Here is a 15,725-nt window from a genome sequence, read left to right as displayed (position 1 = left end):
CATGAGAAGATCCCGTCGCAACGAAATACGCCTTTGTTTTAACGATTGCCACTCCAATTCACGTATCATGTCTGTGACACTATCTCACCTATTTCGCGTTAATACAAAACGAGCTACCCTTCTTTGTACTTTTTCGATGTCATCCGTCAGTTCCACCTGATGCGGATCCTACACCGCACAGCAACATTCCAGAATAGGGCAGACAAGCGTGGTGTAAGCAGTCTCCTTAGTAGACCAGTTGCACCTTCTAAGTCTTCCGCCAGTGAAACGCAGTCTTTGGTTTGCCTTAACCACAATATTGTCTATGTGATCGTTCCAATTTAGGTTATTTGTAATTGTAATCCCTAAGTATTTAGTTGAATTTACAGCCCACAGATTTGTGTGACTTATCCCGTAATCGAAATTTAGCTGATTTCTTTTAGTACTCATGTGAATAACTTCGCACTTTTCTTTATTCAGTGTCAGTTGCCACTTATCGCATCATACAGATATCTTATCTAAATCCTTTTGCAAGTCGTTTTGATCATCTCATGACTTTACGGTAAATGACAGCATCATCTGCAAAAAATCTAAGACGGCTAATCAGATTGTCTCCTATGTAGTTAATATAGATCAAGAACTGTAGAGGGCCTATAACATTTCCTTGTGGAACGCCAGATATTACTTCTGTTTTACTCGATGACTTTCCGTCTGTTACTACGAACTTTCTGACAGGAAATCACGAATCCAGTCGCGCAACTGAGGCGATACTCCGTAGGCACGCAGTTTGATTAGAAGATGCTTGTGAGGAACGGTATAGAAAGCCTTCTGGAAATCTAAAAATATGGAATCAATTTGACATCCCCTGTCGATAGCACTTATTACTTCATGAGTATAAAGAGTTAATTGTGTTTCACAAGAACGATATTTTCTGAATCCGTGCTGACTATATGTCAATAAATCGTTTTCTTCGAGGTACTTCATAATGTTCGATAACACTATATATTCTAAGACCCTACTGCAAATCGACGTTAGTGATATAGGCCTGTAATTCAGCAAATTACTCCTACTTCCCTTTTTGGGTATTGGTGTGACTTCAGCAATCTTCCAGTTTTTAGGTACGTATCCTTCTGTGAGCGAGTGGTTGTATATAATTGCTAAATACACATAATTGCTAAATAAACCTGTGTCTCTCTATTGTACACTTAGCCTGAGATCTTTTAATTAGAACCACACCACCGTCACAATAAAGGAAAAGGTATATCGAAGCAGTTACCTACAATATCTCTACCTCTCATCACCTGATCACTGTGTTGTTTAATATTTTAGAACGGACAGCCTAAAACTTCACTTGCAGGTGTTCATATAATGTTAGTGTTATCCTATTATAAAACGCCTGATACATCCAATCAATAAGTGAACACATAACTTGCATCAGAATAAAAACTAGAAAGCTTACTGCAGGCAGTAGTTGTCAGCTCCCTAACTAATGCCATGTTATAGGGAACTACACGTATTCGCTTTCGTTGTTAAGCACCAGCTGACGCTTGTGTCCATGGGGGAAACAGCTACAGCAAAGATACAAAAACTAGAATCTTTGTCTCCACGGATTGAGAAATGTCAGATACGTAACATACTGTAGGAAAATGGGAAAGGAAGTCCTCATTTCATTTGGAAGTAAGTAATTAGAAATATAACTCTGACAGAAGGTAAATGATTCGAATTAAAACCTGTGACTACATACATAAACGAATAACATTTACTTTCGCTAGAAAGAGACATCTTATCACTGAAAATAACTTTCATTCTGAGTCTAACTAGTTGGGTTGAGTTGTTTGGGGAAGGAGACCAGACAGCGAGGTCATCGGTCTCATCGGATGAGGAAAGGATGGAGAAGGAAGTCGGCCGTGCCATTTTAGAGGAACCATCCCGCCATTTGCCTGGAGTGATTTAGGGAAATCACGGAAAACCTAAATCAGAATGGCCGGACGCGGGATTGAACCGTCGTCCTCCCGAATGCGAGTCTAACTAGTTATTCTAAGACATAGCTCGCCAGAAGACACATAGACATAAAACGTTATTTGTAACAAAATACACCCTTCTCTCCCTTAGTTTATTGCGGTACAATTTAAGCAGATTTCCCATATATACAAGCTGAGAAAACTAAAAACTAAAAGCTAAAAAATATAACTAAAAACTAAAAAATAACGTTTTTAGAGAACTAGGTGTAAGGTTTTTATCTAAATGGATTTTATCGACGTTTGCCGGCCGGTGTGGCCGTGCGGTTTAGGCGCTTCAGTCTGGAACCGCGTGACCGCTACGGTCGCAGGTTCGAATCCTGCCTCGGGCATGGATGTGAGTGATGTCCTTAGTTCGGTTTAAGTAGTTCTAAGTTCTAAGGGACTGATGACTACAGATGTTAAGTCCCATAGTGCTCAGAGCCTTTATCGACGTTTAAAACCTTCCTGCACCACAAACACAGGCTTCCTCTTGTTCCGTTCCTCTTTTCCATGAGCCTGTAAATCTCCGATGGGGTTTTCAATGCTGCATCAGCCTGATCGACCCGCTCCTTGTGCCGGAATCTCAATCTTTAAAATGCGTGCATGCCTGGATTCATCCCTGAAATACGATACTGAAATATGATGTCTGTCCTCGGACATAGGGGAAGCGACTTCCAAGTAAAATCTCTCACCTGTACAGGAATAAACATAATGGATGTACGAGTACTGCTTGTAGACACATGGTTGAAGATGTATGGAACTTAAGGTCTGACCGTGTGTCGTGCTCGGATAGCCAAATGGTAAGGCAACCGTGGCCAAATTTCCTTCGTCGTCTTTCCATTATACAGCTGATGGTTGTCCATATTCGCAACTGCGAATACATTTCATGTCGTTCCTGTAAGTTCTCATACGTTCACTTTCCCTTCATCGCCGTCACTACGACGTAGAATACCTTCTCATGTTGCAATATGAACAGCTTTAGCGCCACAAAATGTAGATTTGGGGCATCTCAGCTAAATTTGATTGATCAAAATTTCATTACAGACCTATATACCTCCAAGTAAACATTTTTCGAAAACCCTTGGATGTGTAAGATCTCTGGACATAGTCATCACTCTTATGACTAGTTTGCTGCTGCCCGCCACGAATTCCTCTCCTGTGCAAACGTCTTCATCTCAGCGTAGCTCTTGTAACCTACGTCCTCAATTATTTGGTGCATGTCTTCCAGTCTCAGTCTCCTATAGAGTCTTTACCCTTTACAGCTCCCTCTAGTACGATGAAAGTCATTCCTTGATGTCTTGACAGATGTCCTACCATCCTTTGGTCACTTACCAAAAAGTATCAAAAGTCTGACAACCAACAAGTATTTAAGAAGAAATTAAAAGAATTTATGAATGACAACTCCTTCTACTCCACAGAGGAATTTTTAGATATAAATTAAGAACAAAAAGAAAATTAAACAAAAAATTATAAAAAAAGGATAAATAAAAACGTTGTTATATTAAGTTAATTATGTTGTTAAATTAACTTAATTATCATGTAATGGAAAATTTGACTTGTTCCACATCATTACGAAATGTCGTATTCATGATCCATGGAACTTGGAGGAGGAGGATATTGGTGTTTAACGTCCCGTCGACAACGAGGTCATTAGAGACGGAGCGCAAGCTCGGATTAGGGAAGGATGGGGAAGGAATTCGGCCGTTCCCTTTCAAAGGAATCATCCCAGCATTTGCCTGGAGTGATCTAGGGAAATCACGGAATACCTAAATCAGGATGGCCGGAAGCGTGACTGAAGCGTCGTCTTCCCAATAGCGAGTCCAGCGTGCTAACCACTGCGCCACCTCGCTCGGTCATGGAACTAGTATTAATCTAATCTAATCTAATCTAATCTACCTCTTCTTCTTCACACAGTGCTGTAATCCGAATGTCCCTTCTCAGACATTTATTCCTACGTCTGATACCAGGTAGGCTCTTATTGCCAATGCTAGTTTGATTTTCATATCCTCCTTGCTATGTCCGTCATGGGTTATAATTTAAATCACGATATCTTTCTTTACAATGATCCCATTTGTATGAAATCAAGCATACACGCTACCCCGAGTCACGCTCACGTTATATGTGAAAACCCCACGACAAATTGGTTTTGTAGTTTTGGAGATTAGTATGTTAAGCTTAACAACCAATGAAATTCAGTTTAAGAGAAGCTAAAGGATTTATTGGTGGTCAACTCCTTCTACACCATTTATGAATTTCTCAGTAGAACCGACTGATTAGCGCGCAATATAACTTCTGCACAATTTCAATGCAGTAATATGTTCATTGTAAATATATATATATATATATGTGTGTGTGTGTGTGTGTGTGTGTGTGTGTGTGTGTGTGTGTGTGTGTGTAAGTACAATCTAACTTCTGCACCATTTCAGTGCAGTAGTGTGTTCATTGTAAATAAGTATTATGGTAGTTCTATTACATGTTTATTGCCTTATAGATAAATAAAAACTTTTTTGTTTTAAATTCAGTGCATTAGTGTTTGTAAAAGGATTCTTTCATTCAGTGTTCACTAAAAAAAATGACGATCATTCTACTTGGGACCTGTGGAAAGTACATTAGCTTATTTATTTCAGTTGTAAATATCTGTCATGTATTATTGTTTTTCTGACATTTCTGCATCCTGGAGGACCTCCTCACTATGGATCAATTGGAACGAAAGTTTAAAAAAAAAGCAGATAAAGAGACAGACACAACGGATATACAGTTTTATTATTACTATCAATAGAGATTGATCGTAAATACTGGTTTCAGCTGCACTGTCGACAGTTTTTAAAGGCAATAAATATTTAAAAATGGTTCAAATGGCTCTGAGCACTATGGGACTTAACTTCTGAGGTCATAATTCCGCTAGAACTTAGAACTACTTAAACCTAACTAACCTAAGGACATCACACACACCCATGACCGAGGCAGGATTCGAACCTGCGACCGTAGCGGTCGCGCGGTTCCAGACTGTAGCGCCTAAAATCGCTCGGCCACCCAGGCCGGCTAACAAATACAGGGCTATTACAAATGATTGAAGCGATTTCATAAATTCACTGTAGCTCCATTCATTGACATATGGTCACGACACACTACAGATACGTAGAAAAACTCATAAAGTTTTGTTCGGCTGAAGCCGCACTTCAGGTTTCTGCCGCCAGAGCGCTCGAGAGCGCAGTGAGACAAAATGGCGACAGGAGCCGAGAAAGCGTATGTCGTGCTTGAAATGCACTCACATCAGTCAGTCATAACAGTGCAACGACACTTCAGGACGAAGTTCAACAAAGATCCACCAACTGCTAACTCCATTCGGCGATGGTATGCGCAGTTTAAAGCTTCTGGTTGCCTCTGTAAGGGGAAATCAACGGGTCGGAAGTTTCACGTGTAGCCCGCGGAAGTCGACGAATAAAGCAAGCAGGGAGCTAAACGTACCACAGCCGACGGTTTGGAAAATCTTACGGAAAAGGCTAAAGCAGAAGCCTTACCGTTTACAATTGCTACAAACCGATGGATCGGTCGTGGTGGAGATCATGATCAGCAATTCATGTCATGGCCTCCACGCTCTCCCGACTTAACCCCATGCGATTTCTTTCTGTGGGGTTATGTGAAAGATTCAGTGTTTAAACCTCCTCTACCAAGAAACGTGCCAGAACTGCGAGCTCGCATCAACGATGCTTTCGAACTCATTGATGGTGACATGCTGCGCCGACTGTGGGAGGAACTTGATTATCGTCTTGATGTCTGCCGAATCACTGAAGGGGCAGATATCGAACATTTGTGAATGCCTGAAAAAACTTTTTAAGTTTTTGTATGTGTGTGCAAAGCATTGTGAAAATATCTCAAATAATAAAGTTATTGTAGAGCTGTGAAATCGCTTCAATCATTTGGAATAACCCTGTATTTAGCTGCTAAACATAGGGTGTGTAGCAAATTTATCACCATGTACGTTAGATTCCTAATATGGTGCCTAAGTATCCCCTACAACATAGTAATTATCACTACAGAATGTTGAGTGGTGTGCTAATAAGCCCACAGCCATATACACACACGTGAAGATAACTCGTGCACACCCGTCCCGCTTGCGGCCGGGTGACAGCTGCGGAACCACCTCGGTGGCAGCCGCCCGCAGATTGTTATTCAGGCTGCCTTCTGGGCGAATTGTCGACATCTTTTCAATAGCCGGCTCTGACAGCGGTGGCGCTCGCGGAAATAGAATTCGTGCGGCGGGCGGCTTACGTCCCGTGGGAAACGAGGAACACTTGGGCGAGCAGTTTAGCCACCTGTGCCGGGAATACGGCCGTTTTCTGCCGTGGTTGCCGTTCAGCTGCACGAAGTGAGACGAGCACAGGAAACAGACAGATGCGAGAGCGTGGACTGAATAACATTCACGAAAGCACGCCTAAGATAGTAGTTTCAAATGGGAAACGCAATTGTAGGTGAGAGGAAAACTGGATGTAGGAAAAGAAGCTCCGGCCACACAAAATTTCGCCGGCCGCGGTGGCCGTGCGGTTCTGGCGCTGCAGTCCGGAACCGCGGGACTGCTACGGTCGCAGGTTCGAATCCTGCCTCGGGCATGGGTGTGGGTGATCTCCTTCGGTTAGATAGGTTTAAGTAGTTCCAAGTTCTAGGGGACTTATGACCTAAGATGTTGAGTCCCATAGTGCTCAGAGCCATCTGAACCATTTGAACCAATCCCTGAGTCAACAGATGGGGACGTTTGCAAGACAACAACCATCTGCACCAACAGTTCGACGACGTTTGCAGCAGCATGGACTACCAGCTCGGAGTCCATGGCTGCGGTTACCGTTGACGCTGCATCACAGACAGGAGCGACTGCGATGGTGTACTCAACGACGAACCTGGATCATGATGGTCGCATCCGTTGTTTGGCGACATCGCGGTGAACGCACATTGGAAGCGTGTATTCGTCATCGCCATACTGGCGTATCACCCGCCGTGACGATACTGGAGGGAGCTGTGGAGGGTAAAAGCTGGAGACAAAGACAGAGACTGGAATATATCCAGACATCCATGACTGAAGAGGTAGGGTCCAAACGGGACTCTAAGTTGAAGACTTTGGCACAGGAGAGGAATTCCGCATCGAAATTTGTCATCTAAGACAATATGCACTCGCAACTTTTATCACTGATTTTGTTGACATCGACATATTTCATAGCAATAGGTATGCACAGCAGTACCAACTGTTACTGTGATCATCGCAGACTTTGGGAATACATAAATAATAGTATTTACTACTAAACATCATGTACACTACTGGCCATGTACCGAAGAAGAAACGCAGATGATAAAAGGGTATTCTGTGACAAATATTTTATACTAGAACTGACATGTGACAACTTTTTCACGCAATTTGGGCGCATAGATCCTGAGAAAACAGTACCCAGAACAACCACCTCTGGCCGTAATAACAACCTTGATACGCCTGGGCATTAAGTCAAACTGAGGTTGGATGGCGTGTGTAGGTACATCTGCCCATGCAGCTTCAACACGATACAGTTCATCAAGAGTAGTGACTGGCGTATTGTGACGAGCCAGTTGCTCGGCCACCATTGACCAGACGTTTTCAGTTGGTGAGAGATCTGGAGAATGTGCTGGCCAGGGCAGCAATCGAACATTTTCTGTATCCAGAAAGGCCCGTACAGGACCTGCAACATGCGGTCGTGCATTATCCTGCTGAAATGTAGGGCTTCGCAGGGATCGAATTAAGGGTAGAGTCACGGGTCGTAATACATCTGAAATTTAACGTCTACTGTTCAAAGTACCGTCAATGCGAACAAGAGGTGACCGAGACGTGTAACCAATGGCACCACATTCCATCACGCCGGTCCAATGTGCGTTCACCGCGATGGCACCAAACAACGGATGTGACCATCATGATGCTGTAAACACAACCTGGATTCATCCGACGTTTTGCCATTCGTGCACCCAGATTCGTCCTTGAGTACACCATCGCAGGCGGTCCTGACTGTAATGCAGCGTCAAGGGTAACCGCAGCCATGGCCTCCGAGCTGATAGTCCATGCTGCTGCAGACGTAGTCGAACTGTTCGTGCAGATGGTTGTTGTCTTGCAAACGTCCCCATCTGATGACCCAGGGATCGAGACGCGGCTACACGATCCGTTACAGCCATGCGGATAAGATGCGTGTCATCTCGACTGCTAGTGATTCGAGACCGTTGGGATCCAACACGGCTTTCCGTATTACCCTTCAGAACCCACTAGTTCTATATTCTGCTAACAGTCATTGGATCTCGACCAACGGAAGCAGCAATGTCGAGATACGATAAACCGCAACTGCGATAGGCTACAGTCCGACCTTTATCAAAGTCGGAAACATGATGGTACGCATTACTTCTCCTTACACGAGGCATCACAACAACGTTTCACCAGCCAACGTCGGTCAACTGCTATTTTTGTATGAGAAATCGGTTGGAAACTTTCCTCATGTCAGCACTTTGTAGGTGTCGCCAGCGGCGCCAACCTTGGGTGAATGCTCTGAAAAGCTAATCATTTGTATATCACAGCATCTTCTTCCAGTCGGTTAAATTTCGCGTCTGTAGCACGTCATCTTTTTTCGTGTACCAAATGTTGATGGCCAGTAGTGTAGATGGTTTGAGGTATATTGCAGTGAAGGTGTATGTAAACGTTGATGTAGGCGATGTGATGTGCAGGTTAGTACGCCCTAGTGATTATTCTGTGGAACATTTGTATAGGAAGTGTTGTAACTGACAATTCCAGATTTTTCATAAACACAACTTTTATGAAGTTCACAAGGTTGATGACTGAAAAACACACGAAATGGTAACAATAACGATGCCAGTAAAAGTCTCCTAAGTTAGGCAAACAGAAGTTCACTTCTAAGTTTCCACAAAGGTTTGTGGTGACACACACACACTTGTAAAAGTCCAAATGATAGACGAAGACGTAATCTTCAGCGGTCGAATTACGCGAGGTCGGCATCTGGAGTAAACGGAACTTTGGGGCTGGGTCTAGCCCTTAAATAGCTGTCTGCAGCCAGTCAGGTTTTGGCTTAGTGATACTTACTGTTTTCTGTGGCTTGAGCTCTCCCTGCATAAAGTAGTGCTCGGAATGTCTATTTCCATTATCTTGTATGTAAACAGCCGGTGTTTACCACGGTGCTTTTGGTACGCCTTGTATATCGACAACGCCGTCCTCTGTGGTTTAATTTGGGTTGCCGGCCCTCAGGGGCTATCTTGGCTCCGGCTCAACAGGAAGATATATCAGGACGAAAATGCTATGACAAGAGGTTGTCGGAAGCAACTGATCATCACATTATAGAGCTTGGGACGCTAAAACCTCGTGCCTTCGACTGGTGAAATCTAGAAAGAGGAGCACTCCAAAATTATAACAGTTAATCTTGAAGCAGTTGATGATGGTCCTTATCACATATGCAGGGGGTAGACAAAAATATGGGAACGCTACGAACCCAACACATTAACGTTCCTAATATGGTGGGAATTAACCGTTGGCTTAAACAAAAAAAAAAAAAAATTGGTTTCAGTCGTCTCGGAATAGATAAATGCAGGCCCTGTATGATTTCAATGGAATTTTGTACAATTTTTCCTTCGAACTATTGGCAGGTTTAGGTAACACTGGTCATGCACCGTTATCTCCAAAGTCGACGTTCAGTAATACTGAGATCTAGTCAATGTGGTGGTCAACTGAGACGCAACAGGTCACCATAGCGCTCAAAAACCCAGTATTGGACTATGTGAGCAACGTGAAGACGATCCCGGTCGTCTTGGAACACAGTGTGACAAATGTAGTACCAAGATTTTACTATGGGATAGGCCAGATCAGCCAAAACGGTCACACATTCCTTCACAGCAATGCGACCTCGCAGAATACACACGGGGCCGACGGAATACCAAATACTCACCAAACCGCCGCTCTTGGAACATAAACTCGACCAGAAGTCGGAAGAAGGGCGAAACAACACTCATGCGACCGAATGACTTTCACTCATTGCTGTATAGTCCAGTTGTTATGGCTTCGGCACCGCGTTTTCCGGTTACGGGCATTTCCGTCAATGCTGAGTTGTTTTGGAATCCCAGTTTTCCCTGCCAATTCATGCTTATGGAACTCCCTTCGTTCTGTTTTGGTGGCGAAATGGTTCACCGGTGCGACATTGAGTTCTGCAGTGACTTTTGAAGCTGTCGTCCCCTTACTTTTCGTCACAATTCTGTTCAATGACAGTCCATCAAGATCGCTCAACACACTTTAGTGCGAGTTGACTTAGCGGATAATGTTTTTCCGTGACCCATGTGTGAGTTATAAAGCTTCGATGCGGTGCCACTTTAAATGCCAACCACTTAGGGTACCTTGGTTACAGAAGCACCCACCATACTACTTTCCCGTGTTCGAATTCACTTATCATCGACGTTGTATACTCGCAGCTATGCAGAACACTGTTCTGACCAAGACTGAAATTTGCAACGTACTAAGACCATTGCACAGGTTGCCCTTTGTAGTTAAATAGAACAGCGCAATCTGCAGGCGTGGCTAGTACCTGCATTTATGTTCAAGCTTGAATTTATTGTGGTGTATCTACTATTTTCCAGCCTGTATAGGTGTAGCAAGTGCCGTGGACAACTTGACTCTCTCGCTAATGTTGTATTACAACCTGCTGTGTACACATCCCTTACAGCAGGCTGTTCCAACTTCCTCGGGCAGACTGAGCTTGTGCAGGCTGCTTCTCCCGGTGGCCCTATTGTAAACATGAATATGCCCGTGCGACTTAGCCATTCCTGCTAACATGTAGAGTCCACACAGAATACCGTCGCCGATAGATGCGCAGTCGGCAGGGCATGCGTTGGCAGAGCGGTGGTGGCGGATGTTAAGGGCAGACGCTGTGAGGGAAGTACCGAGCGTTGGTGGGGAAGTGCCGCTCTAAACTGAAGACTATGCTCCCATTTTTTGTAAATATAAGTGCAGCCCCTCCACGTCCAGACTTGCATGGTGCCAATTCAGAAAGTTAGTACCTAAAAGAATTACGCTGATAACGCAGTGATTTACACTACTGCCCATTAAAATCCTACACCACGAAGATCACGCGCTACAGAAGAGAAATTTAACCGACGGGAAGAAGATGCTGTGATATAGAAATGATTAGCTTTTCAGAGCATTCACACAAGGTTGGCGCCGGTGGCGACACCTACAACGTGCTGACACGAGGAAAGTTTCAACCGATTTCTCATACACAAACAGCAGTTGACCGGCGTTGCCTCGTGAAACGTTGTTGGGATGCCTACTTTAAGGAGGAGATATGCGTACCATCATGTTTCCGACTTTAATAAAGGTCGGATTGTAGCCTATCGCGATTGCAGTTTATCGTGTCCCGACATTGCAACTCGCGTTGGTCGAGATCCAATGACTGTTAGCAGAATATGGAATCGGTGGGGTCAGGAGGATAACACGGAACGCCGTACTGGATCCCAACGGCCTCGTATCACTAGCAGTCGAGATGACAGGCATCTTATTCGCATGGCTGTAACGGATCGTGCAGCCACGTCTCAATCCCTGAGTCAACAGATGGGGACGTTTACAGGACGACAACCATCTGCGCCAACAGTTCGACGACGTTCGCAGCAGCATGGACTATCAGCTCGGGGACCATGGCTGCGGTTACCGTTGACGCTGCATCACAGACAGGAGCGACTGCGATGGTGTACTCAAGGACGAACCTGGATGCACGAATGGCAAAACGTCATTTTTTCGGATGAATCCAGGTTCTGTTTACAGCATCATGATGGTCGCATCCGTTGTTTGGCGACATCGGGGTAAACGCACATTGGAAGCGTGTATTCGTCATCGCCGTACTGGCGTATCACCAGCCGTGATGGTATGGGTGCCATTGGTTACACGTGTCGGTCACCTCTTGTTCGCATTGACGGCACTTTGAACAGTGGACGTTGCATTTCAGATGTGTTACAACCCATGGCTCTACCCATCATTCGATCCCTGCGTAACCCTACATTTCAGCAGGATAATGCACGGCCGCATGTGACAGTTCCTGTACGGGCCTTTCTGGATACTCAGCAAATGGTGTACTATGTGATCAAAAGTATCCGGACACCTGGCTGAAAATGACCTACAAGTTCGTGTCGCCCTGCATCGGTAACGCTGGAATTCAGCATGGTGTTGGCTCACCCTTAGCCTTCATCACAGCTTCCACTCTCGCAGGGGTAAGTTCAGTGAGGTGCTCGAAGGTTTGTTGGGGAATGGCAGCCCATTCTTCACGGAGTGCTGCAATGAGGAGAGGTATCAACGATGGTCGGGAGGCCTGGAATGAAGTAGGCGTTCGAAGTGTTCTATAGGATTAAGGTGAGGACTCTGTGCAGGCCAGTCCATTGAGGGGATGTTATTGTCGTTTAACCACTCCATCACAGGCCGTGCATTATGAACAGGTGTTCTATCGTGTTGAAAGGTGCAATCACCATCCCCGAATTGGTCTTCGACAGTAGGAAGTAAGAAGGTGCTTAAAACACCAATGTAAGTCTTTGTTGTGATAATACTACGCAAAACAGCGAGGGGTATAAGCACCCTCCATGAAAAACAAGACCACACCGTAACACCACCGCCTCCGAATTTTACTATCGGCACTACACACGCTGGCAGATGACGTTCACCGGGCATTCGGCATACCCACACACTGCCATCGGATCGCCACATTGTGTGCCGTGATTCGTTACGCCACACAACGTTTTTCCACTGTTCAATCGTCCAATGTTTACGCTCCTTACACCACGCGAGCCGTCGTTTGGCATTTACCGGCGAGATGTGTGGCTTATGAGCAGCCGCTCGACCACGAAATCCACTTTTTCTCCCCTTCCGCCTTACTGTCATAGTACTTTCAGTGGTCCCTGATGCAGTGTGGAATTCCTATGTGATGATCTGGATAAATGTCTGCCTATTACACATTACGACCCTCTTCGACAGTCGGCGGTCTCTGTCAGTCAACAGAAGAGTTCTGCCTGTACACTTTTGTGCTGTTCGTGTCCCTTCAAGTTTCCACGTCAGTATCACATCGGAAACAGTGGCCCTAGGGATATTGAGGGCTGTGGAAATCTCGCGCATGGTCGTATGACACAAGTGACACCCAGTCACCTGACCTCGTTCGAAGTCCTTGAGATCCGTGGAGTGCCTCATTCTGTTCTCTCACGATGTCTAATGACTACTGAGGTCACTGATATGGAGTGAGTGGCAGCACAATGCACCTAATATGAAAAACGTATGTTTTCTGGAGTGTCCGCACAGTTTTGATCACATGGTGTACATTCAACAGATAGTCAACCTATATTTTAAGTTGCTACTGACGAGAAAGCGTTTAGACGTGATCGGGCGGTAAGTACGCTGACAAGAAATGTTCGCAGCTGCTGCAGCATCTCATCAGTCAAGACTGTTAACGTATCACGTTCTTCCACTTACTCCTGCAGACGAATTTGCATTGGTTTCTTAGGGGATAGAATACTTGATAAATTAGATAAGTATTTATTAGATCAATGAAATGTGTGTTTCATACGAGACGGATCCCGTCATTTCACTATTAATAACAGTTAATCCGTGACATTTGGACAGGAATAAATGGACTCGAGAAATGGATTGATGGAGGTAGAACAGTTCCTTGCCTAGACGTTCTCTGGATCTAAATCTACAAAGATTTATTGTTGCATTTGAAAGCTCTTTTGTTCCGAAGGCCCGTACAAAATGCGGAATCATACCCATATTGTGGAAGGTTGCAAAAACACACGCAGTACTCGAAGGATACATCAACACATCCGGCAATCAATGCGTCGGTGCGTGTGTGACGAACATTTTGACCATTCCATGCATGAAAGGGTTTCGTGTGGAACGCTGATACTTATTTTTGAGTGTTTTCCTTAAACAATGAGCTGTGAAAAGTTGTAAAAAATGAGCCTTGACATAGAAGATAAGACGTGTGCTACCTCATTTTCACGTAACGTGTATTCATATATTCTTCTTCTACGTCTACGAAACGTGTGCTGAACATGTGCTCCTACAGCTTGTATGACGAGCAACTGCGGCAAGGAGATGTTAAGGAAAGCAACAGTTGCAAAAAATTGGAGAAAAATGGAGTTACATAATATGTCGTGGGGGTTCGATATATTTAAAAATGTTTTTAACGTATAAATCTTCATTCTGATGAAATGTGCACATGACTCAGTTAACCACCTGAAAGGCCGTTATAGAGACTGACCTTGGCCATAGACTTATTGGTTTACACAATTCACTCCTTCTGTCCCTCATCCCTTTTGGTGTGGAGCCCGCAGTTAATGAGTCTGACTTTCTCACTCAGGTGCTGAACATATCGATTATCACCGAATACAAATCTCGTGCCTGAAGAGAAATATGTTATTTTACTTTTGATATGTAATAATAATGTCTAGTGATGTATGTAGTTTTTTTTTATTTTTTTGTCGAATCCCATCTATATACAATATCAATATTCTCTAAGGTCAAGACACTGCAGATTGATTTGCTTCAACTTTAAATTTTATTGTACACAATGTAGTAAAATGGTATCCTTGTATTAAAGTAAAAAGAAATTTTCTTGAGTTAACATACCCCGTAATTGTAACATCGTGTGGCCGGCCGGTTTGGCCGTGCTGTTCTAGGCGCTTCAGTCTGGAACCGCGTGACCGCTACGGTCGCAGGTTCGAATCCTGCCTCGGGCATGGATGTGTGTGATGTCCTTAGGTTAGTTAAGTTTAATTAGTTCTAAGTTCTAGGCGACTGATGACCTCAGAAGTTAAGTCGCATAGTGCTCAGAGCCATTTGAACCATTTTTGTAACATCGTGATGACCATATTTTTCTATATCTATGTATTTCTCCTTTATTTTGTTCTTAGCTCATTTTTTTAAATTAATATGCGCTAAATAGGAATGATGAAAAAACGTCATTTGAGACTATGAGACGAAAACAAGTAATGATGTTTGCTGAGGCAGCCATTTTTCACAGCACTGTTGTAGTTAGGAACAAAAAAATCTCTTTTCTTGTTACACACGAATTTTTATCTACATATCCGGACAACACGGAATCCTTAGTAGGTGACCTGGTATATTACACAAATAAACACACACAAAAACAAAGCAACGACACAAAGCATACATTACAATAAGAAAGGAGATTTTGGGATGTATACAACGACACACAAGCACAAACACCCACATAAGATACAAAACATTTTCAATGGAGAAGGCAAAAGACTGCTTTGAAAACAAGGAATCCCAAGTTAATCCCAAAAATAAATAAAGACACGTACTTCTGTCTGAAGGCAGGAATACATCAGTTTCCACGCAACACATGTGATGGGAGGTACGCAGGACAAACTGCCAGACTATTCAACAAGCGACAGAAGAAGGTAGGGAGAAGCTACTCAGTTTCTGGGGAACATCTAAGAGCAATGAATCATAGGTCAACTAGAAGAGAGAGAGAGAGAGGGAGAGAGAGAGGGAGAGACGTAAAAATAATCAGACAAAAAGTGAGAAACACCTATTTGCTTGAGAACTATCACACAAAGAGGTAGGAAAGAAACTAGTATTAAATGACGAAGTGAATATTACAAGTAATCCGCTGTTTATACTAATTGGTTGTATGGTAGAGAAACATCTCAACAGGTGATCACTAATCCGATTGCTTTCCTAATTTT

Source organism: Schistocerca cancellata, chromosome 3, assembly GCF_023864275.1.
Source record: "Schistocerca cancellata isolate TAMUIC-IGC-003103 chromosome 3, iqSchCanc2.1, whole genome shotgun sequence".
NCBI lineage: Eukaryota > Metazoa > Arthropoda > Insecta > Orthoptera > Acrididae > Schistocerca > Schistocerca cancellata.
Note: the sequence above shows the minus strand (reverse complement) of the source record.